The sequence below is a fragment of the Dendrobates tinctorius genome, unplaced genomic scaffold, assembly GCF_039654945.1.
Source record: "Dendrobates tinctorius isolate UK_male_01 unplaced genomic scaffold, ASM3965494v1 ptg000103l, whole genome shotgun sequence".
In the NCBI taxonomy this organism is placed as follows: domain Eukaryota; kingdom Metazoa; phylum Chordata; class Amphibia; order Anura; family Dendrobatidae; genus Dendrobates; species Dendrobates tinctorius.
Window position 1 is genome coordinate 30,386,879 of NW_027361771.1, and position 26,089 is coordinate 30,412,967.

Genomic DNA, 26,089 nt, shown 5'->3' on the forward strand with positions numbered 1-26,089 from the left:
TATGGAGGCCACTGTGCTCTTTGGAACCTTGAGTACTGCAGAAATTCTTTTGTAACCTTGGCCGGATGTGTGCCTTGTCACAATTCTGTCTCTGAGTTCTTTGGCCAGTTCCTTTGACCTCATGATTCTGATTTGGTATGACATGCACTGTGAGCTGTGAGGTCTTATATAGACAGGTGTGTGCCTTTTACATATCAAGTCCTATCAGTTTAATTAAACAAAGCTGAACTCCAATGAAGGAGCAGAGCCATCTCAAAGAGGATCACAAGGAAATGGACAGCATGTGACTTAAATATGAGTGTCTGAGCAAAGGGTCTGAATACTTATGACCATGTGATATTTCAGTTTTTCTTTTTTAATAAATTTGCAAAAATTTCTACATTTCTGTTTTTCGCAGTCAAGATGGGATGCAGAGTGCACATTAATGAGAAAAAATGAATGTTTTTGAATTTACTAAATGGCTGCAATGAAACAAAGAGTGAGAAATTTAAAGGGGTCTGAATACTTTCCGTACCCACTGTCTGCTACCTTCACATGTCCGTATAAACCATGAATGTGAAAAACTGGTCTCATTGGTGTTTTCCATCCGTGTGTCAGTATTTATCATTCATCTATTTGATGACTAATGAATCTTAAGCCATGAGCTTTCCAAGATATTCAAACAAGCAAAACTGAAAAAAAAAAAAAAATATATATATATATATGTGTGTGTGGTATATATATAAAATGGTGTCTATAAAAAATTATCAAACTTAGCCTCTAAGTTTTCCCTTAAGGTTTGCTCACACTGCATTTTTCTGCAATGGGAGACATAAAAAAAGCTCAGGAGGTAATTGAAAAAATTTCCTATTCAATGCTATTATAAAAGGGGTTGCAGTTCATATATTTGGGCTTTTGAATGTGTTTAAACACTTTAGGTTTTCAAAAATGTCAAATGACTAAAAGAAGGGAGCTGAACTATCTTCAGAGTTTAAAGCCGTTCCATACTGTACTTTATATCCAAGAAGTATAATTTCTCCTTGCGGAGAATGATATGCTAAGTATGTCGAGGTGAGGAGACTTAAAGCCGCAATGCTCCTCTGGGAAATAAGCTAATTATGCAAATTGTCTCTTCAGAGAGGAAGAGAACTAGAACTCTAGTGCCACCTATTGGAAGTAGCAATCCTAGAAGTCAATGTACTGTACTTTGAAATAGAAGCAAATGGGAAGGACTCACGCAAGAGATTTAGCCTTAAAAAAACACACACACACTAGGCTTTTATTTATTTCTCAATGGATTTCAAACATGTCTTTTCCTTGCCGCTTAATGCTTATAATAAAGGATGTGACTATAAAATATGTCGGAAAACTGCTGTTCATAAACAACGTCAAGACCCTGGGGACAGTGGTCTGGTATTATCTCCAGCACAACGCCCATCATAGACCACCATTGTTTGATTGTGGAAATCTAATGCTATAAACTGTCTCCATAGTTTTTGGACTGACAGTCCATTTTTGTACTGTTCCCCAATTAAAGTCCATAAGTGCCACACAGCAAGAAGTGCAGAACTACCGTAAATATGGCAACTATGGGGCAAAAGCAATGGCTCAGTGAAGAATTCAGTGTGTCCATTTCATTAAACTGAATCTGTCTTCAAGTTTGTATTACCTTATCTGAGAGCAGCATGCTGTAGGGGCAGAGACCCTGATTAAAACGATGTTTCACTTACTGGGCTAGTTGCTTCAGTTTAGATAAAATCTTGTTTTTTCTGCTGCATATCTACCAGTACTCTGAATACTGAGCCCTGTATAACACCATTGACACCAGTGATTGGAAGCGTTCTGTGTACACTGTTCATAGGCAGAAAGATGCCAATCAGTATTGGGGGCAGAATTATTCAGAGCTCGTAAATATGGAGGACTATATGGCAGTAGGTTTGCTAATCTTCCATTGATCATCTCCTGCCGATAAAACAGTGATTTTATCAAAGCTGCAGCAAGCAGCCCAGTAAGTCATACATTTCTTTCTATATACTGTACCATGGTGCTCTCAGATTATGAGAAAAAATCCTGGTGACAGATTCATTTTAAGCACTAGTGTCAATAAATGGCAAAAAAAAGAAATAACAAAAACCACCCAAAATTGTATTTTGCTATAGAACAGAAATCAGGTGTGTCACAATGGACCATGTGGCGTTTTTTTTTCATAACTACTCAGTAAAACATTTTGTTTACTGTAACTAATCCATTATTTGTGACTCATTGTACAGTATATTCTTTGTGTCAATATTTTTTAGTAACTTAATTTCTTGTGTTTGGCATAGTTTGTGTATATCGTTCTGCTATTTTTTGGATAGGGACAACCCAGGACTTATAGGCAAAACGCTGAGGAGCGTGGGCGTCATTGTGTTACTTAAGGTTTATGGCCATAGGTAGAGAAAAATAAGCAGCCACCAGATATATCATGAACTGATACCTCCTGTGTGGACAAGGATCTGAGGGTAAAAACCAAGACAACATTTACATATTGAGTATTTGGTATTTTACATCACTATTTGTAAGCCGAAACCAAGAGTGGAACAATACAATAATAATTTTTATTTCTATAGCGCCAACATATTCCACAGCACTTTACATTACAGAGGGGACTTGTACAGACTGTAAAGACATTGCAGACTAACACAATTTTCAGCAGATACTAAGAGGAGTGAGGGTCACGCTTGCAAGCTTACTGTTATGCTAGAGTAGCAACTCACTTGGGATAATAGGTAAAGCTAAAAAAAACTGCAACTATAATAATAATAATAATAATAAATTTTATTTTTATAGCGCCGACATATTCCGCAGCACTTTACATTTCAGAGGGGACTTGTACAGACAATAGACATTACAGCATAACAATAATCACATACAGTAGATTATAACAAATACCAAGAGGAATGAGGGCCCTGCTCGCAAGCTTACAGTCTATGAGGAAAGAGGTAGACACGAAAGGTGGGTGGTAACAGTTGCCCTGATTGTATGGACCAGCTATAATGTTAAGTGTGTAACAGTACAGACACAGAGGGCTAATGGATGCATAAGCATGTGGGAACATGATGCTGGGAACCTGGTTATGGTAAGACTTTTGGCTGTGCCACACAGGGATAGGTTAGGTTAATGTGTTGAGGCGATAGGCCAGTCTGAATAAATGCGTTTTCAGGACACGCTTAAAATTGTGGGGATTGGGGACTAATCGTATTGACCTGGGAAGTGCATTCCAAAGAATTGGCGCGGCACGTGTAAAGTCTTGGAGACGGGAGTGGGAGGTTCTGACTATTGAGGATACTAACCTCAGGTCATCAGCAGAACGGAGGGCGCGGGTAGGGTGGTATACGGATATGGTATGCGGATAGGGTGGCAACTGACCCTGCTGGTTCCTGTAAAGTCTAGAGATCCTGATCCTTCAGTCCCTAGCGGTTCATGTATTAGCTAAGAAAGACCTAACCACAAACTAGAAGATTGCAACTCAGACCTATGCTGCCTGAAAGGCCATTAAGAACTTCACAATCCTCCTAAAGAACCGAAGGGCAGAGCAGAGTGTGAATTACCTCCAAAAGTCAAAGTGTGCTGAAAAAGATCCCAGAGTGAGTAAAATAAACCATGAAATGCAAAATAAAGTACATACTGTTTTATAATATGCAACCTACTTCCTAAAAAGAAAATAGGTGCAGAGTACAAAGCAGAAACAGCAAAGAGATAAACCCTAGCTGCAATTTCACTGACTGGCTTTAAACTACAGCAAAATAGCTATAATGGCTTAATATCCAAAGGAGACTATCACCAGCAGGGTGAAAGAATATATAAAGCCGCACCCAAAAGACACCTTCCTAATGTTAAAAAGACTGCAGCCAGATTAAATTGGGAATTAATTAAATTGTCTTGGATAATGCATTCCTGAAAATTGGCACAGTAAGGAAAAAAATTTGGAGATATGAGTGGGAGGTTCGGATTATTGAGGATGTTAGCATTAGGTCATTAGCAGAATGGAGGGCACTGGTAGGGTGGTAGACTGAGACGAGGGAGGAGATGTAGGAGGGTGCTGAACCGTGGAGCAGTTTGTAGGTGACACTGATACGTTTATATTGGTGCAATGACTGGCACAGCGTAGAGGCATCAGTGTAGTGGCTGGAGAGGAATATGATCCTGGTTGCCGCATTCAGGACCGACTGGAGAGGGTAGAGTTTAGTAAGAAGGAGACAGATTACTTGGAAATTTGCAGTAGTCCAGACAAAAATGAATAAGAGCTACAGTTAGAGGTTTTGCAGAATCAAAGGTAAGAACAGGTCTAATTCTAGAGATGTTTTTGAGGTGTAGTTGAAATGAGCGAGCGAGTGATCAGATGTGGGGAGCAAGGGAAAGATTTGAGTCAAATATAACCCCAAGACAGCAGGCATGCTGCAGGGGAGTAAAGATATGTGCACACGTGCAGAATTCCCGCGGATTTGATGCGCTTTTTCGCGGCAAAAACGCTGTGAAAACACATAAAATAAGCAACCCATTGTATTAAATAGCATTCCGCACAAGCTGTGCTAATGCTGCGTACTTTTCCACGGCGGAATCGCATCGCGGAAAAATACGCAGCATGCTCATTCTTCTTGCGGAATCACGGGAATTCCGCACACATAGTAATGCATTGTTCCGCTTACTTTCCGCCTGTGGCTATGCCCACCATGCGCAAAGTAAGTGGATTATGTGCGGATGGTACCCATGGTCTGGAGGAGACTCTCCACCAGGCCCTGGGTACCATATCCCTGTAAAAAATAGAATTAAAATAAAAAATCGTGATATTCTCACCTTCCGGTGTCCCCCGCAGCGGCCCCAGGCCTCAGCGATGCTCCCAGCAACTCCCGTTCCCTGCAATGCTTTGCGACAATAACCTGTGATGACGTAGCGGTCTCGCGAGATGCTACGTCATCTGGGGTCATTGTCGCAAGGCATCGCTGGGAACGGGAGGCCTGGGGACGCTGCGGGGGACACCGGAAGGTGAGAATATCACGATTTTTTATTTTTATTATTTTTAACATTATATCTTTTACTACTGATGCCGCATAGGCAGCCTCAATAGTAAAAAGTTGGTCACACTTGTCAAACACTATGTTTGACAAGTGTAACCAACCTGTCAATCAGTTTTCCAGGCGATGCTACAGATCGCCTGGAAAACGCTAGTATTCTGCAAGCTAATTACGCTTGCAAAACGCTAGGTTTTCGCGGGAATTACACATGCGGATTTCTCGCGTATTTCCCACGGCAGGGAGTTGTGAAATTGCCGCAGAAATTTCCTCCGGAATTCCGAACTTGGGAACATAGCCTAATGGTAGAACCACACACAGATGTGGCAATATTGGTTTTGGGAAGGTTACAAGAGGGAGGAAACAAACAGAGTTCAGTTTTGGACAGATTCCATTTTAGATTGAGGGCGGACATGATGTTAGAGGCAGCAGAAAGACAATCACTGGTATTTTGCAGTAATGCAGGGGTGATGTCAGGAGACGATGTTTGGAATTGGGTGTCGTCAGTATAGAGATGCTACTCTACTCATGATGTGTTGGATAGGGGCAAGGTATAGGGAGAAGAGGAGGGGACCTAGAATTGAACCCTGAGGAACCCCGCCAGTAAGTAGAAGAAAAGAGGAGAAAACAAAATATACGAGCTGGTGATCCACAGTGTAGAAGGCTGCAGAGAACCAGGAGAATTAGTAGGGAGTAGTGACCTTTAGATTTAGGTTTTAGTAGATCATTAGAGACTTTAGTAAGAGTTGTTTGGATTGTAAAAGGTCAAGAAGAGCGTTATCTGAGAGATAGTGGATTAGACGGGAGTGGACCAAATGTTCTAGAATTTTATAAATGAGAATCTCCCCTTAGATTAGAGACAAGTCTGTAGTTAGCAGCACAGTTCTGGTCGATGGACAGTTTTTTAAATTAATGGGTGTATGCTGTCATGTTTGAAGGAGGAGGAAGATACCAGATGAGAAAGAAAAGATAAATATTTTATTTAGGTGAGTGATGACAGCTGAATAAAGGGACTAAAGAGATGTGAGGGAATAGGGTCACTATTGCAAGTAGTAGGGCGAGAAGACGTGAGGAGTCTGGTAAGCTCTTCTGAATGGTTCAAAGACAAAGTGAGCTAGATGAAGTGCAGGAAAGAAGAGAATGCATCATATTAGGGGACTTAGATAAAATTTCCTGTCAAACATGGTCAATTTTTTTTTTTTTTTAATAATTGGCCAGATCATCAGCGCTGAGCTTGGTTGTTGGGGGCTGAACTCTTGGACTGAAGAGAGAATGAAGGACAGAGTTGTATGTTTTAAGCATAAACTTATAATGAGTGAAATCTTAGGCCAGATTGGATTTTCTCTTCAGACATTCGGTGCACCTGGAGCACCGCTGTAGGAAACGTGTTTGCAGCATGTGCCAGGGGAGAAGTATAATAGAAACACGTCACCACTGCTGTAGTTTTCATCCACTGCTGGTTTTGTCTTACATATACTGAGGTAAAATACTGACCAAATGCTCAACGTCTGAACGTGGCCTAACATGCACAAACTACTTTAAATATTGGGGAAAGATATTATTGGGGTTTGGTTGCATTTATTATGATATAGTAAGCACAAAGAGTAAATTTAGAGGGGCACTTAGCGTTTCACATGGGAGATCTGGGTGTTGTAGAACGTTCCTGTTCCCTTCTCTTTGTGTATGCTCTTTGAGTACTGTGTATTTTCGTCATGACAGATGTGTATTAAGATGTGACCTTTTAAAGGGGTGCACATACTTTTTTACAGCATGACAAAATGTGTGAACTGACTGAGGCATTCTTATTTCTAATTATCCAAAAACCCTCTGACAGGTCGTTCTCATATCGAGGATGATGGAACGATGGATGTAGAGAAACAATTGATTTCACAGACTTGCCGTTGATGCGACAAGAAGCCAGTGGCATTACCTTGAAGGAAGACGTGACGAATGGAGAGCTTCAGTCTCTACCTGCAAAGGAAGGCTGCAATAGGTCTCAAGGCCATGAACTGTCAAGAATATTCATGGCAACCATGTGGCAGCACAATGTATTGCTGTTAATACAGAACGGTCATTTATTCCATGGTCTTAAACTTTCAATCATGCTGATGCTGCATTATTAACCAATTCTTCCCCCAAATCTCAAGATGCTGAATTTTTTATTTCCAAATAATCCTAGGACTATATTGCAATTTTTTTTTAAAAAATGTTTGGCATGGGTCACATCTCACCTGCGACTATTCCCCCATATATTTTGTTGTAAATACATCCAACTGCAGATTTGATGATTGATGCATTTCTTGTTTACTAGGTATATAGTAGTACCATACGTACACTATAGGGGAAGGGAGATGAGAATGGATCCTCCTGATCTAACACCATCCAACAATCTACTGTACCTGGTCTATTTTATGGACTACCTATAGAGGGAGGCTACTATACACTGACTTATATGGCTGCTATGGAATTTAAAGGGTATTCTCAAGTTTGGGGGTTATTCCCTATCCATTGAATAGGGTAGAACTTCCTGCTCACTAGGGTTCCGACCATTGAAACCCCCACTGATCCCAAGAAACAGGCCTGTGTAAATGGAAGCAGTAGCCGATCGTTGGCGGTTCTTCTAAATTCATTCTTGGTGAGACCACCGGAGATAGCCAAGCACTGCACTCAGCTGGCTTTCCATGTTCCTATAAGAATAAATAGAGCAACAGTGGCCATAACTGACCACCGCTTCGCACGGGGCTCTTCAGAATCGGTGGAGGTACGTCGGAGCCCCAGCGAAAGGGAAGTTATCCCCTATATTACAGATGGGGATAACTTCTAAACGCTAGAGTATCCCTTTATAGGGAACCAGACAGCTCAGTGAAAGCCAATTTTTAGTCCTTAGGCAGGAGTCAGACTTGCGAGTGCAATGTGAGAAACTCACGCGAGTCTCTCGCATCAATACCTGGCACTGCCGCCAGCGGTTCGGACTGGAGCGTTCAGTTGCATAGAAAGACATGCAGCCGCACACTCCAGTCCCGAGTGACCCCGGCCTTAGTCTTTAGTTTTTGTTCTTTTTTTAAATCATGGACAACCAATTTAACCCTATGGTCACAGGACAGGAAATTAGGGCTTTGGGTGTATGCTTAAAAAACAGTATAAAGATATATAATAATTCCATTCATTATAGCAACATAAAAGGCAATGACTATCAAAGGCATCAGGCCAATTTTTCAGTTTCATATTAAATTGTGCATTATCACATCCCCACTAGTTATACGAGGAGCGAAATGGGAGAATTTATTGGATTTTTTTCTTTTTTATCAAATGGACACGGTGTTACGCGACTCGTACAGTTCAGATCCGTTCTCTTTATTCAGCAGATGTCCTCGAATGAAAATTTGATTAGTTTCAAATGAAAGTTTTACTGTTTCTCATCTGTTTAATTTTAGACTTAGTGAAGCATTGCCGCAATTAACCTCAACAGGATAGATAGATTTCCATTTTCTAATGCGGCAGCAATGGAGGGAGTCACATTCTTCCTAAATTAAAACCTTTCCTTGTTCGTGTGCACGGACAGTAATAGATGGAAATACCTAACTACAGTAGTTTTATTTTGTATTTTACAATTAACAACATGTACAAGTGTTGAGGAGACGCAGGAAATTTCTTAACCTATCACTGAATTTCACCCATAGAGAACATGTTTTCAGCACAGAGATCATTTACCTGATCGCTGCATAGAAGAGCAACAAAATCCTTTAGTGCCATCTAGTGGTCATTTTTAATATTGCTTGTAGGAATCATTTCAATAAAATTATTTTCTTCTTGACATAGATTGGTCTCATTTTATTAGATGAATAATTAGGATTTGGATGTATGCACTGAAGGTAGTTTTGGGGCTCCTTCACATACTATTTTTCAGTGATTTATGCGCTTATAGTACTTGTTCTCTATATGTCAGTAGCATTTCCCAATGTATGTCTATGATGTGTGTGACTATGCCATTGTGGTCATTGGGTACAATACAGAAAAACCTACTGTGTGGTATCCTCTTTTTTCACTAGCCTACAATTTAAGAAAGTTGGTATGCTGCACTTCCCTATACAACTATAAAAATGTAGACATGTTCGAACATTTTTAAATTCAGATCCGCCTCAAGTAGTTTCTACAAAAAAATCTATTCACTGTGACTCACAATACTGCAAAACTGTCAATTGCCCTGATGTGTAACGCTCTTAGGTCTCCTAGGGCTGCATCCAGCCCCTTTAAAACTCTCTGACATTACTAAAGTGACCTCAAGATGGTAACCGGAAACAGATGGCAAACTGGTAGTAAACAGCAGCCCTCTTCTATCACCAGGCTTTTGGAAAGTAATCTGAGAGCAGCATGATGTAGGGACAGAGACCCCAATTCCAGGGATATGTCACTTACTGGGCTGCATATTCTCATTTTGATCCAATTACTGCTTTCTGTGCTGCAGATCTAGCAATGGTCTCAATGCTGATCTCTCTATAACCCCGTCCACACCACTGATTGGCAGTTTTCTGTGTATACTGTGCATAGGCAGAAATCTGATAATCAGTGGCGGGTGTGGGGTTACACAGAGCACGATCACTACATGGCACAAGACAATCCTGTAATGAAAATCTCCTACTGGTAAAACACTGATTTTATTATAATATCATTAAACAGCCTTGTGTGGCATCACTGGAATCAGGCTCTCAATCTCTACATCATGCTGCTCTTAGATTACTTAACAAAAACCTGCTGACAGTGCAGAATGTTATTAAAAGAAATTTGACAGACTTTTCATGGGTTTTTTAAGTATAGAAAAAAAGGTCCAAAAATTATCCTTCTTTGCCATTTTTGATCAGGTAGACCATGCAGTCACTCCCTGTAAATCCAAGAGAATGACTGAAACTTTCTGCACAAGGGTGTACTAAGTACCTGACTATCCTGTGGTCCACTCCTGGTTTGACCATGAATTCTTTAAACCATGCATGCAGGGTCTTGGACTTGGTGAAGGCCATCCATTCTTGAGTCACTGCCTGTATTTGGCTTTCTGTGAGTACCATGAGATCCAGATTCACCTTCTGGTTTGATTATCTTCTCAAACCATGTGGGTTGGTCATGAAAAATAACCCTACAGCAGCCGTTCATGTTCACAGTCCTGCGCAGGGGCCCAATACTGTGCAGAATTTTATTGGGGGAAATCACACTAGTTAATTCCCACAAGATACTCAATTTCGCAAAATTTAGAATTTTAGTAAATAAAAATGTAGTCATGGATGGTGACCCAGTGGGGAATCTCGAGGGTGGTAGAAGGCAGGGGGCAGCATTGGGCCACCTGATATGGCGGTCCAAGGTGTCTCCCAGGCAGCTGCATTTTTCCCCCTAGAGTGTGATTTGGCCATTTTTGAAGTCGACTGTTAAGACATGTGACCTTCCAAGGGTTTTTTATATTGGCTTGGAAGAAAGTACACCTCTTAAATTAAAGAAAAAAAAAACAGAAGAAAAAAAACCGATGCAACTGGGATGAGAAAAAATCATTTAGTTTCTCTTAGATGGTGTGACTCACATGAATGTGTGAATCTAGACTTATTTGCAGACTAATACAATTACCTTCTTGAGTGCTGTAGTTATAAAACACATTACTGGAGTATTTCTCCAATGTTTTAGGGCTTTCTCCTATTTCTATTTTTGAGCTGTGAGCTCTGATGTCCTCTCAGTATTCTAAATAACCTTAAAATGGCTGCTGCATTCCCTGCCTCGTGTTTTATACAGGCTCTGATAGTCCCTCCTGACTGGCTGCACTATACTATGTGATGTAATAGTTACAAGGCACTATATTGACTCCCAAGTGCCCCTGCCTAAGGTCATGTGAGCCTTCTCTGACTAATGCAATCTTTCTGATTTGGGCAGAGACACACTGGTGTATTTCTCCTGCGATAATCGCATCGCATAGCACGGACTGGCCGGCATCTCTCCTGACCTGAGCATGACAGCATGATGGATTACTATGCAGCTGTCAAGCTCTGGTCAGGAGATCAAACAGCCAGTGCGAATTTTACAATGCGATTCTCGGATGAAAAATATGTCAGTGTGTCTCTGCCCTTTATGTCAAAATCTGTCAGTCCATTATCTTGCTGCCCAAATTCAATAGATGAAAAGATTGCCAATGATTGCCAAGCAAAAAGTGGATAAGTGGTGACACACGTAATCCTTTGGAATGTACCCCTGTATGTAGGAAAGTGAAGTTTAAGAAACAACACCTCAGGTGTCAACCTTATCCATAATACATAAAGTGTGGGATAGAGGTAAGGTAAGCTGTGTAGGCTGTACAGAGTTTAATCCCTTTTTCCCTGAGTTCACTAAACTGGAGGGTTTTGCTGAGTGAGAGGAGAGGGGTATACAATACAATAGTGTACAAAGCAATAACAATGTGGTCAAAAACATGAGTTAATCACAAAAATCTTTATACCAGTTTTTATTTTCCTGCATTGGGAACGTTGCACACTGTTTTCTAATTTAAAAGATGAAGAGAAATGTGCATAATGTGTAACTACTTTACAGAAAATAACAAAAAAATGAACATTTGGTCGGTCTAAAAAATAGCTGAATACCTGTAGGGGGGACGAAGAGAAAGTGGGTACCTTCATGCCGGGTCCAGAACTTGAGATGCTGCATCTACTGTACCCAGGGGGAAGCTTCAAGGAGGCAGACCTTCCTCTGCAGCCTGGGCGAAGCCTGAGTGAGTCGGACCTTCCTCCTGACCAAGGGGGGCGGGATGCGCAGCAGCAGAGGAAAAAGAGGAAAAAACGCACAAAGCAAGTCAGTGTGGCACCAGCACAGAGCAGTGAGCAGCACAATTTGCTTCCCCCACCAGAGAGTGCTGGGGCTCAAACAGGCCGTGCTACAGCAGACCTGAAGAACAGGGACTGCTGTGTTGAGGGGAGTAGTGTGCCCAGCAGCAATCCGGAGAGAGAGACCGCTGCAGAGCAGAGCCATGCAGAGCAGAGCCGTGCGGAGCAGAGCTGTGTAGTGCAGAGCTATGTAGAGCCGTGTGGAGCAGAGCCATGCAGAGCCGCGCACACAGAGCAGAGCCAAGCTGGGTGTTACAGCAACCACAGAGAGGAGCGCTCTGGCTGGGAGCACCAGTGCCACAAAGACCAGCGTCACCCGCCACCAAGGCGGCACAGGCGTAGGACCCTCTGACATAGTGCTGCGAGACCAGTTAGTGACGGGCCTGAGAGATGCACTGCTTAAACAAGCCTTGCGTGAGCACCTGCGAGTTAACCCACGCATGACTTTTGCAGACATTGGGGCAGAGGCATGGATAGGCGAGCAGGGGCAGGGAATTGCAGCCTGGATAGGGATGGTCCGGAGCTGCGAGATATCCACCCAGAACAAGAAAGAGCTGAAGTGGTCCCGCGACCTAAAAGCAGGAAATTAGAAGAATTAGGGAAGGAGTCAAAAGCCTGAAGGAAGCTCTTGATGCTGTCTTGGAGTCCATCCTCCAACCTCGAGGTAACTTACGGCGAAAAGTGCAAGAAGTAAGAGGAGAGGTGCAGAGCTGATAGAAATCTCAGTGTCAGCTCCAGAATTTAACCCCGTATCATGGGGTGGTGAGTGAATGTAGATGGGGTGTGCTTCCCGTAGAGGACGGCGATCCCAACCAAAGCGCCTGCCACACTGGCGCAGAAGAGGGTGTTGGACGTGTGGAAGAATGGGACACCTGTCTAGAAGTTGCCCCACCTAAGACCCGATCCGAAGATTCTGCTAATTGGAGGGAATGTCGCCCCTGGGAGAAACGGTACGGCAAAAGGAGAGGAGCTGCACCCAGGGCCAGACAGAGCCACAACATCAGACACCGAGAAGAAAAGGAGAAGGTGTCAACTGTCTACGGTGAGATGTCTGCGTTGGTCAGGCACATGGAGGCAAGTCTGATGAAGCTCCAACTTGGATCTGAATGTTCTGTCTGTGAGACTCAGCCCGAAGAAGAGAGAGTCAAGTGTCACTGAAAAGCCCATTCCCACGGTTCCCGATTGTGAGAAGGAAGAACCACTTATCTCGTCCATCAAGTGAAAAGTTTGCCGCCTGCCAGCCCATGGGATCCTGACCAAATGGAGGAGATACGAGTGCATCAGAGACGTTTCCTCCTGCATCTGTGGAAAGTAAATAGGAAGAATTTCTTGAACCGCCATATGTTGACCCAGAAGAGGAACAGGCCCCAGAGACTGCTCCAAGGAATCCGGATGAACTCCCGTACTCTACCACTCAACCTGAAGTTTGGATTATCCCTAACGAGCCTTACTGGCAGAATGTGGTGAAAGGGAGACAGGAGTGGATGCAGAAATTGTGGGCATCTGTCCCCTCTCAGAAGAGCATAGTGAAATACCAAGAGTTCTCGCCTGTGGAATGGCGAGCTAAAGGAGAGGGGGAGTGTAGGGGGGATGAAGAGACAGTGGATACCTGCATGCTGGGTCCGAAACTTGAGAGGCTGTATCCACTGTTCTTGGGGGGAAGCTTGAAAGAGGCGGACATTCCCCTGCAGCCTGGGGGAAGCCTGAGTGAGTCAGATCTTCCTCCTGACCAAGGGTGGCGGGGAGAGCCAGAAAAGCGTGTTCAACAGCAGTGGAAAAAGAGAAAAAAACATAAGAAACAAGTCAGTGTGGCGCTAGCGCAGAGCAGTGAGCAGCTGTTAAATATTAATATTTGGTGGTTAAATTCTTATTACACTCTGTTCTGTACTGAACACATGGTCTTATGTTGACTACATAGGTTATTTTTAAGTTTAGCTCATGGTAAAAGTTCACTCCATATATAGAAACCACGTGCTATGACAGACGTATATTTAAGGTGGGGGCTTACTCTAGGGCTCGCTCTCTCCTTCCCCACCATGAGACACACTTGAGGAGTCATCTCTGCTTGGACACAACATTGAATGGACAGCTGGTATGGAACCTAATCACCATATGTGACTATCATAGAAGCTGCGTACTACAAGACAGAGGCCTTTTTCAGAGCTTCGGGAAAGAAGGATCTATGAACAAATGGACAATCTCTCTTTCACCTATTTTTATGTTTTTCTGTAATAATCTTTTCTTTGATGGAAGAATCCAAATAAATCACTACATTTTTATCTGGTAACGAATCCTTAGTATTATACAGGATATGCATTTTTTTACAGCAGCGCGCTCTGCTTCCCCCACCAGAGAGTGCTGCATTGAGGGGAGTAGTGTGCCCAGCAGCAATCCGGAGAAAGAGACCGCTGCAGAGCAGAGCCGTGCAGAGCAGAGCCTTGCGGAGCCACGCACACAGAGCAGAGCCGAGCTTGTTGTTACAGCAGCCACAGAGAGGAGTGCTCCGGCCAGGAGCACCTGTGCCACGCAGACCAGCGACGCCCATCACCGACAGTGGGTACCAGGGAGAGTGGGACGTGCAGTGTGTGTCCAGTGACCGTCAGAGAACCGGGTGCAGTACACTACGTGACCATGAGTACCGCACACGCGCTGCCCAAGAGGGACCGCATATGAGACTGACACTTGTGCCCTGACGTTGGCAGCGAGTAGTTGCCCTGACACTTGTGACCTGACTTCACCAGTGAAGAATAGTTGTCGAGCCACATTGGGCTCAGACAGTACCGTGAACCACGCTCCTCCGGCCACAGAAGTATATGGACTAGGGGCAGCGGAAGGTGCCGGAGACCTACCGCTGTCACCAGAAGACGGGGTTTTGTTGCACAGGACCTTCTCGGAAGATACACCGCGCCAGCCGTTGCCGAAGCTCTTGAGTTCGCAGCAGGACTTCATGACACACACGTGCTAGTGAACTGCCGTTATCTGAAGAATAGTTCTCCACTTCACCATATCCTTTGTCAATTATACTGTTTATCCCTTGTTTAACCCTTTACCTCACTGCGTGGAGTATTCCCTGTTAATAGAGTCAACCAACTTCTGGTCCCTGTTAGCTGTAATTCCAGCCTAGGATGCTTTGCCTACATCCCACAATTTTTTAGCATTTGTTGGCTTTGCCTCAGAAATGGCATTTTTGTGTCACCCCACAAGTGTTCTATTGGATTAAGGTCCGGGGATTGGGCTGGCCACTCCATAATCTCAATTTTGTTGGACTAGAACCAAGATTTTGCTCTCTTAACTGGTGTGTTTAGGGTCATTGTCTTGTTGAAACACCTATTTCAAAGGCATATCCTCTTCAGCATAAGGCAACATGATCTCTTCAAAAATGATCTCTTCCATGTAACGTTTTTTTTGCAGCGCCGGACCGGCTTTTTCCACAGCGCATGCCCGGACTCTGTGAATGTTAAGCCCACAAGTGCCCGGCGAGAGAGAGAGAGATCTCTCTCTGTCACCCGGACACTTGTGAGAGATCTCTCTCGCCGGGCACTTGTGGGGTTAACACTCACAGTGTCTGGGTGAGAGAGAGAGATCTCTCTGTGGGGTTAACCCCACAAGTGCCCGGCAAGAGAGAGAGATTCTCTTGCCTGGACACTAAGTGTTAACCCCCCATGTCTCTCTCTCTCCACCCCCCTCCCCTCCCCTCCCCTCCCCTCACCTCCCTTTCAGCAGCTGTCTAATTGGCTGCCTCTGTCCACCTCTGTCCTGCGGCTCCTTTAATAATGTCCGAGCCGTATCGTCTCGCCGCACACACATCCGGTGTCACGGCTGCAGGCCGGATCCGGCGGCCCGGCTTTTCGCCGCACGCCGCCGGACCCCACACACCGGATGTGTGAAAGTAGCCTAACCATGGTGAATGGTCACCTGCTACCTGATAATGATCTGTGTATCTAGCTGTTTACTTGATGGATGGAGCTGGTATAAAGAGATATCTACATATATACTGTTTGGCGTTCTATTCCTAATTGCCATACACTATATGCACTCTGTAATAATTTAGTAACTTTATGTATGCTTTGTTACTGCATAGGTTCTGGTTGTACAGCAATCCTTTTTTATCCATGCGGTGTGCGGTTTCGCACTTTATCGCCCACTCCCCCCCATTTGTATCTGGATGTGTCTTAATTAAAATAAAAACTTTTTTGACTTTACTCTGGACTTATAGTCGCTTTTTGGAGCTCTGCTCAGTTTTCTCTTTAGACTCAGAAACATGCAGATGAATGCTGAGTCTGTTGATTTTCTTAGAATCTACTACACCAACTGGTAAATTGTGTGACACGTGGTAATTAGTGTTGAGCGATACCATCCGATATTGAGAAATATCGGATCGGATTGGATCGGCCCGATACCCAAAAAAGTATCGGTATTGCCGGTTCCGATACCGGAAGTCCCATTCAAGTCAATGGGACAGAAATATCGGAATTAAAAAAACCCTTTCTTTACTTGCACATCCAGTTCGGGAGGGGGGAAGAGTGTGGGCGGTGCGTGGGCGGACACTGTGCGTGTCTGTACGGGCCTGCCGGGGGTCTGTACAGGCCTGCCGGGGGTCTGTACGGGCCTGCCGGGGGTTTGTGCCGGCTGCCGGGTGTCTGTACGGGCCTGCCGGGGGCTTGTGCCGGCTGCCGGGGGTCTGTACGGGCCTGCCGGGGGCTTGTGCCGGCTGCCGGGGGTCTGTGCGGGCCTGCTGGGGGTCTTGTGTGTGTGCAGGCATCGTCCGATGGGACTACAAGTCCCATCGGGCGATGCCTGCTACAATGACAGTGATTGACACATTAGCCAATAATGGGACAGTAGTAGTCCCATCATCCGGCTAATGTGTTGAATGTAAAAAAAAAAAAAAAAAAACATACATACTACATACATACTACATACATACATACTACATTTATACAACATACATACATACTACATACATACCTCATATATACTACATTCATACAACATACATACATACTACATACTTCATATATACTACATTCATGCAACATACATACATACTACATACATACTTCATATATACTACATTCATGCAACATACATACATACTACATACATACTTCATATATACTACATTCATACAACATACATACATACTACATACATACTTCATATATACTACATTCATACAACATACATACATAGATACTACATATATACTACATTCATACAACATTCATACAACATACATACATACTACATACATACTACATATATACTACATTCATACAACATACATACTACATATATACTACATTCATACAGCATACATACATACATACATACTACATACATACTACATATATACAAAATTCATACAACATACATACATACATACTACAAATATACTACATTCATACAACATACATACATACTATATACATGCTACATATATACTACATTCATACAGCATACATACATACTACATACTACATACATACTACATATATACAAAATTCATACAACATACATACATACTACATATATACTACATTCATACAGCATACATTCATACAACATACATACATACTACATACATACTACATATACAGTGGGGAAAAAAAGTATTTAGTCAGTCAGCAATAGTGCAAGTTCCACCACTTAAAAAGATGAGAGGCGTCTGTAATTTACATCATAGGTAGACCTCAACTATGGGAGACAAACTGAGAAAAAAAAATCCAGAAAATCACATTGTCTGTTTTTTTTTTTATTTTATTTGCATATTATGGTGGAAAATAAGTATTTGGTCAGAAACAAGCAATCAAGATTTCTGGCTCTCACAGACCTGTAACTTCTTCTTTAAGAGTCTCCTCTTTCCTGCACTCATTACCTGTAGTAATGGCACCTGTTTAAACTTGTTATCAGTATAAAAAGACACCTGTGCACACCCTCAAACAGTCTGACTCCAAACTCCACTATGGTGAAGACCAAAGAGCTGTCAAAGGACACCAGAAACAAAATTGTAGCCCTGCACCAGGCTGGGAAGACTGAATCTGCAATAGCCAACCAGCTTGGAGTGAAGAAATCAACTGTGGGAGCAATAATTAGAAAATGGAAGACATACAAGACCACTGATAATCTCCCTCGATCTGGTGCTCCACGCAAAATCCCACCCCGTGGGGTCAGAATGATCACAAGAACGGTGAGCAAAAATCCCAGAACCACGCGGGGGGACCTAGTGAATGAACTGCAGAGAGCTGGGACCAATGTAACAAGGCCTACCATAAGTAACACACTACGCCACCATGGACTCAGATCCTGCAGTGCCAGACGTGTCCCACTGCTTAAGCCTGTACATGTCCGGGCCCGTCTGAAGTTTGCTAGAGAGCATTTGGATGATCCAGAGGAGTTTTGGGAGAATGTCCTATGGTCTGATGAAACCAAACTGGAACTGTTTGGTAGAAACACAACTTGTCGTGTTTGGAGGAAAAAGAATACTGAGTTGCATCCATCAAACACCATACCTACTGTAAAGCATGGTGGTGGAAACATCATGCTTTGGGGCTGTTTCTCTGCAAAGGGGCCAGGACGACTGATCCGGGTACATGAAAGAATGAATGGGGCCATGTATCGTGAGATTTTGAGTGCAAACCTCCTTCCATCAGCAAGGGCATTGAAGATGAAACGTGGCTGGGTCTTTCAACATGACAATGATCCAAAGCACACCGCCAGGGCAACGAAGGAGTGGCTTCGTAAGAAGCATTTCAAGGTCCTGGAGTGGCCTAGCCAGTCTCCAGATCTTAACCCTATAGAAAACCTTTGGAGGGAGTTGAAAGTCCGTGTTGCCAAGCGAAAAGCCAGAAACATCACTGCTCTAGAGGAGATCTGCATGGTGGAATGGGCCAACATACCAACAACAGTGTGTGGCAACCTTGTGAAGACTTACAGAAAACGTTTGACCTCTGTCATTGCCAACAAAGGATATATCACAAAGTATTGAGATGAAGTTTTGTTTCTGACCAAATACTTATTTTCCACCATAATATGCAAATAAAATGAAAAAAAAAACAGACAATGTGATTTTCTGGATTTTTTTTTCTCAGTTTGTCTCCCATAGTTGAGGTCTACCTATGATGTAAATTACAGACGCCTCTCATCTTTTTAAGTGGTGGAACTTGCACTATTGCTGACTGACTAAATACTTTTTTTCCCCACTGTATACTACATTCATATAACATACATACTACATATAAACTACATTCATACATCATACATACATACTACATACTACATTCATACTACATATATACAAAATTCATACAACATACATACATACTACATACTACATACATACTTCATATACAGTGGCATTTAAAAGTTTGGGCACCCCTGGTCAAAATTACTGTTATTGTGACCAGTTAAGCAAGTTGAAGATGGAATGATCTCTAAAAGGGCTTAAGCTAAAGATGACACATTTTCTCTGTATTTTAGGCCAAAAAAATTATATATTGTCATTTTTTACATTTTAAAAATTACAATAAGGAAAATAGGCCAATGCAAAAGTTTGGGCACCCTGCATAGTTAGTACCTAGTAGCACTCCCTTTTAAAAATATCACAGCTTGTAAACGCTTTTAGTAGCCAGCCAAGAGTCTTTCAATTCTTGTTTGATGGATTTTCATCCATTCTTCCTTGGAAAATTCTTCCATTTCTGTGAGATTCCTGGGTCGTCTTGCATGCACTGCTATTTTGAGGGCTCGCCACAGATTTTCAATGATGATCGAATCGGGGGACTGTGAGGGCCATTGAAAAACCTTTAGCTATCGCCTTTTGAGGTAGTCTATTGTGGATTTTGATGTGTGTGATCATTATCCATTTGTAGAAGCCATCCTGTTTTCAAATTCAGCTTTTTTATACATGGTGTTATGTTTGCATCAAGAATTTGTTGAAATTTCATTGACTCCATTCTTCCCTCTACCTGTGAAATGTTCCCTGTGCCACTGTCTGCAACACAACTCCAAAGCATGATTGATCCATCCCCATGCTTAATGGTTGGAGAGATGTTCTTTTCCTGAAATTCTATGCAATTTTTTCTCTGCACATACCTTTGATCATTGCGACCAAAGAGTTTTATTTTAACTTCAACGATTCACAGGACTTGTTTCTAAAATGCATTGGGCTTGTTTAGATGTTCTTTTGCATACCTCTGATGCTAAATTTTATGGTGAGGGTGCAGGAGAGGTTTTCTTCTGATGACTCTTCTATGAAAGCCATATTTGATAAGGTGCCTCTGAACAGTAGAACAATTACCACAACTCCAGAATCTGCTAAATCTTTCTGAAGGTCTTTTGCAGTCAAGTGGGGGTTCTTATATGCCTTTCTAGCAATCCTACAAGCAGCTCTCTCTGAAATTTTGCTTGGCCTTCCAGACCTTATCTTGACCTCCACTGTTCCTATAAACTGCTATTTCTGAATTACATATTGAACTGAGGAAAGGACAACTTGATAATGCTTTGCTATCTTCTTATAGCCTTCTCCTGCTTTGTGGGCCTCCACCATTTTCATTTTCAGAGTGCTAGGCAGCTGCTTAAAAGAACCCATGGTGGCTGTTTTTTCACACAAGGTTAGAGGAGGCTATGTGTTTCTAAACCTGTGGAATCTGCATCAGCTGGCCTTTCCTAACATTGAGGGTGAACAAGCCATATCCCTTACAGGCTAATTAAGGTCTGAAACCTTGGTCAAAGTTATCTGAGCCCACAAATCTCCAAAGGTGCCCAAACTTTAGCATCGAACCATTTTTCTTTTTGTAATTTTTAAAATGTGAAAAAATGACAATGTGTATTACTTTTTAGCCTAAAATACAAAACAAATGTGTCATCTTTAACTTTAGGCCTTTTAGAGATCATTTTATCTTCAACTTGCTTAACTGTTCACAATAACAGTTATTTTGACCAGGGGTGCCTAAACTTTTGCATGCCACTGTATACTACATTCATACAACATACATACATACTACATATATACTACATTCATACACCATACATACATACTACATACATACTACATATATACTACATTCATACAACATATATACATACATACTACATATATACTACATTCATACAACATACATACTACATATATACTACATTCATACAGTATACATACATACATACTACATATATACGAAATTCATACAACATACATACATACTACACACATACTTCATATATACTACATTCATACAACATACATACATACTACATACATACTACATATATACTACATTCATACAACATACAAACATACATACTACATATATACTGCATTCATTTAACATACATACTTACATACTACATACATATATACTACATTCATACAACATACATACATACTACATACATATATACTACATTCATACAACATACATACATACTACATACTTACTACATACATACAACATACATACAACATGCTACAGACATACAACAGACATACAACATACAGTACATACTACATACAATACATTCATACATTCATACAATACATACATATAGACATACAGTACATATAACATAGAGTACATACTCACCATCACTTGTCACTTTGATCCCCGAAGCCAGTGTCATCTGTGGAAAAATATGAAAACAACAAACAAACAATATACTCCCTGATCCGCAGAAATCCACGCGTGTCCCACGCCAATCTCCTGTGGAGAACAGCAGCATCAGCTGATGCGACCGCTCTCTACGGGGCTGCAGGAATCCAATGATGGGAGGTAGGTATCCTTCCGCACTGTATTCCTACACCACTGTAAAAAAAAATAGTCCCTAGTCTCACTTTTGGCATTGCTGTGTGAGAAAGTTACCACACAGCTTTTGCCATAAAGTGAGACCAGGGACTATTTTTTTACAGTGGCAGAGGAATACAGTGCGGAAGGATACCTACCTCCCATTATTGGATTCCTGGAGCCCCGTAGAGAGTGGTCGCATCAGCTGATGCTGCTGTTCTCCATGGGAGATCGGCGTGGGACACGCGTGGATTTCTGCGGATCAGGGAGTATATTGTTTGTTTGTTATTTTCATATATTTCCACAGACGACAATGGCTTCGGGGATCAAAGTGACAAGTATTGGTGAGTATGTACTCTATGTTATATGTACTGTATGTCTATATGTATGTATTGTATGAATGTATGAATGTATTGTATGTAGTATGTATGTAGTATGTATGTATTGTATGAATGTATGAATGTATTGTATGTAGTATGTATGTAGTATGTATGTTGTATGTATGTTGTATGTATGTAGCATGTTGTATGTATATAGTATGTATGAATGTAGTATATATGTAGTATGTATGTAGTATGTATGAATGTATGTATGTAGTATGTATGTAGTATGTATGTATGTTGTATGAATGTAGTATATATGTAGTATGTATGTAGTATGTAGTATTTAGTATGTATGTATGAATGTAGTATATATGTAGTATGTATGTATGTTGTATGTATGTTGTATGAATGCAGTATATATGTAGCATGTATGTAGTATGTATGTTGTATGAATGTAGTATATATGTAGTATGTAGTATGTATGTTGTGTGAATGCAGTATGTATGTAGTATGTATGAATGTAGTATATATGAAGTATGTATGTAGTATGTTTGAATGTAGTATTTATGAAGTTTGTATGTAGTATGTAGCATGTATGTATGTTGTATGAATGTTGTATATATGTAGTATTTATGAATGTAGTATATATGTAGTATGTATGTAGTATGTATGTATGTTGTATGAATGTAGTATATATGTAGTATGTATGTAGTATGTAGTATGCATGTATGAATGTAGTATATATGTAGTATGTATGTATGTATGTTGTATGAATGTAGTATATATGTAGTATGTATGTTGTATGAATGTAGTATATATGTAGTATGTATGTATGTTGTATGAATGTAGTATGTATGTAGTATGTATGAATGTAGTATATATGAAGTATGTATGTAGTATGTATGTATGTTGTATGAATGTTGCATATATGTAGTATGTATGTATGTATGAATGTAGTATATATGTAGTATGTATGTAGTATGTATGTATGTAGTATGTATGAATGTTGCATATATGTAGTATGTATGTAGTATGTATGAATGTTGTATATATGTAGTATGTATGTAGTATGTATGTTGTATGTATGTAGTATGTAGATATATATATATTTTTTTTACATTCAACACATTAGCCGGATGATGGGACTACTACTGTCCCATCATTGGCTAATGTGTCAATCACTGTCATTGTAGCAGCAGCAGGACGATGCCTGCACACACACAAGACCCCCAGCAGGCCCGCACAGACCACCGGCAGCCGGCACAGACCCCCGGCAGGCCCGTACAGACCGCCGGCAGCCGGCACAAGCCCCCAGCAGGCCCGTACAGACCCCTGGCAGCTGGCACAAGCCCCCAGCAGGCCCGTACAGACCCCCGGTAGCCGGCACAGTCCCCCGGCAGGCCCGTACAGACCCCCGGCAGCCGGCACAAGCCCCCGGCAGGCCCGTACAAATCCCCGGCAGCCAGCACAAGCCCCCGGCAGGCCCGTACAGACCCACGGCAGCCGGCACAGGCCCCCGGCAGGCCCGTACAGACCACCGGCTGTCAGCACAGACCGCGCATCATGATGCGCACAGACCACGCATCATGATGACATTATTTCAGCAGCCAATCACAGCCACAACAGTGGCTCATTGCATTATGGGGACTTCCGATTCCGGTATGCGATATTGAAAAAATATCGGTACTCGCTATCGGAATTCCGATACAGCGAATATCGGCCGATACCCGATATTTGCAGTATCGGAATGCTCAACACTAGTGTTAATATAATTTACACAAAAAACAGTGATTAATCTGGTTGATCATACTAGACTGCTATTATTTTGAACACTACTGTACCTTGGCCCAAATCCAATCTGGAAATATATTTAAAAAAATTTGCACAATTACAAAATGAATCCACTTTACCCCACTGCCAGTTTTACAGATCCTTACAGCTCGGGCACACCTATTCACCTATATAACTCAAATCGAATCCAAAGTACTGAGTATAACTCCCTGACTGATTGTGTTAACGGGAGAAAGTGTTAGGAGAGGCCTGATCGCTAGATTATACAAGTACTTTCTAAAAGCGCGTTTAAATAATTTCTAACAATGAAAGCACAATGGGAGACAGATGTGGGAGAGATCACAGAGGAGCAATAGAATCCATACTAAGCATAACACAATGTTGTTCTCATTCTGAGGCACGAAGGTTGTCACAATGATACCTGATACACAGAAAATATAAATGTCTAAAATTCATACATAGTATTGGCGTTAGACAGAACTTGAATTGCCCAAGATGTGACCTACGTGATGCACATCCTATACATATGATGTGGGAGTGGAGCAAGGGCGGACGTATCATTGGTGCAACCTGTGTGGTCGCACAGGGGGCCAAGATGTAAGGGGGCCACTGCCATCCCCAAAGCAGGGGGAATTGTGCATTATGATGAGCTATTGGACTGCAAAGGACCCATACAGTTGTGGCCAAAAATATTGACACCCCTGCAATTCTGTCAGATAATACTCAGCTTATTCCAGAATATGATTGCAAACACAAATTCTTTGGTATTATTATCTTCATTTAATTTGTCTTAAATGAAAAAATACAAAAGAGAATGAAGCAAAAAGCAAAACATTGATCATTTCACACAAAACTCCAAAAATGGGCCAGACAAAAGTATTGGCACCCTCAGCCTAATTCTTGGTTGCACAACCTTTAGCCAAAATAACTGCAACCAACCGCTTCCGGTAACCATCAATGAGTTTCTTACAATGCTCTGCTGGAATTTTAGACCATTCTTCTTTGGCAAACTGATCCAGGTCCCTGATATTTGAAGGGAGCCTTCTCCAAACTGCCATTTTTAGATCTCTCTACAGGTGTTCTATGGGATTCAGGTCTGGACTCATTGCTGGCCACCTTAGAAGTCTCCAGTGCTTTCTCTCAAACCATTTTCTAGTGCTTTTTGAAGTGTGTTTTGGGTCATTGTCCTGCTGGAAGACCCATAACCTCTGAGGGAGACCCAGCTTTTTCTCACTGGGCCCTACATTATGCTGCAAAATTTGTTGGTAGTCTTCAGACTTCATAATGCCATGCACACGGTCAAGCAGTCCAGTGCAGAGGCAGCAAAGCAACCCCAAAACATCAGGGAACCTCTACCATGTTTGACTGTAGGGACCGTGTTCTTTTCTTTGAATGCCTCTTTTTTTCTCCTGTAAACTCTATGTTGATGGCTTTGCCCAAAAAGCTCTACTTTTGTCTCATCTGACCAGAGAACATTCTTCCAAAATGTTTTAGGCTTTTTCAGGTAAGTTTTGGCAAACTCCAGCCTGGCTTTTTTATGTCTCGGGGTAAGAAGTGGGGTCTTCCTGGGTCTCCTACCATACAGTCCTTTTTCATTCAGATGCCGACGGATAGTACGGGTTGACACTGTTGTACCCTCGGACTGCAGGGCAGCTTGAACTTGTTTGGATGTTAGTCGAGGTTCTTTATCCAACATCCGCACAATCTTGCATTGAAATCTCTTGTCAATTTTTCTTTTCCATGCACATCTAGGGAGCTTAGCCACAGTGCCATGGGCTTTAAACTTCTTGATGACACTGCGCACGGTAGACACAGGAACATTCAGGTCTTTGGAGATGGACTTGTAGCCTTGAGATTGCTCATGCTTCCTCACAATTTGGTTTCTCAAGTCCTCAGACAGTTCTTTGGTCTTCTTTCTTTTCTCCATGCTCAATGTGGTACACACAAGGACACAGGACAGAGGTTGAGTCAACTTTAATCCATGTCAACTGGCTGCAAGTGTGATTTAGTTATTGCCAACACCTGTTAGGTGCCACAGGTAAGTTACAGGTGCTGTTAATTATACAAATTAGAGACGCATCACATGATTTTTTGAACAGTGCCAATACTTTTGTCCACCCTCTTTTTATGTTTGGTGTGGAATTATATCCACAGACCACCTCCAAAGACCTGCAGCATCATCTTGCTGCAGATGGTGTCACTGTGCATCGGTCAACAATACAGCGCATGCATAACGCCTTTTTGTATGACCAAACAACTCAATCTTTGTTTCATCAGTTCACAGGATCTTCTTCCAAAATGTAACTGGCTTGTCCAAATGT

The 26,089-nt window shown here is 42.0% G+C and overlaps 1 protein-coding gene across 5 annotated transcripts in view; it reads left to right on the top strand.

Annotated features, from left to right (window-relative positions):
* TOM1L1 (target of myb1 like 1 membrane trafficking protein) overlaps positions 1-8,844 on the top strand; it is a 164,877-nt gene extending 156,033 nt beyond the window's left edge. For all 5 annotated transcript variants that reach the window (XM_073588168.1, XM_073588167.1, XM_073588170.1 and 2 more), the window contains one exon: positions 6,865-8,844. The gene's annotated coding sequence lies outside the window, so the exon portion shown is untranslated. The remainder of the gene's footprint in view (positions 1-6,864) is intronic.
* Positions 8,845-26,089: the final 17,245 nt, after the last annotated feature.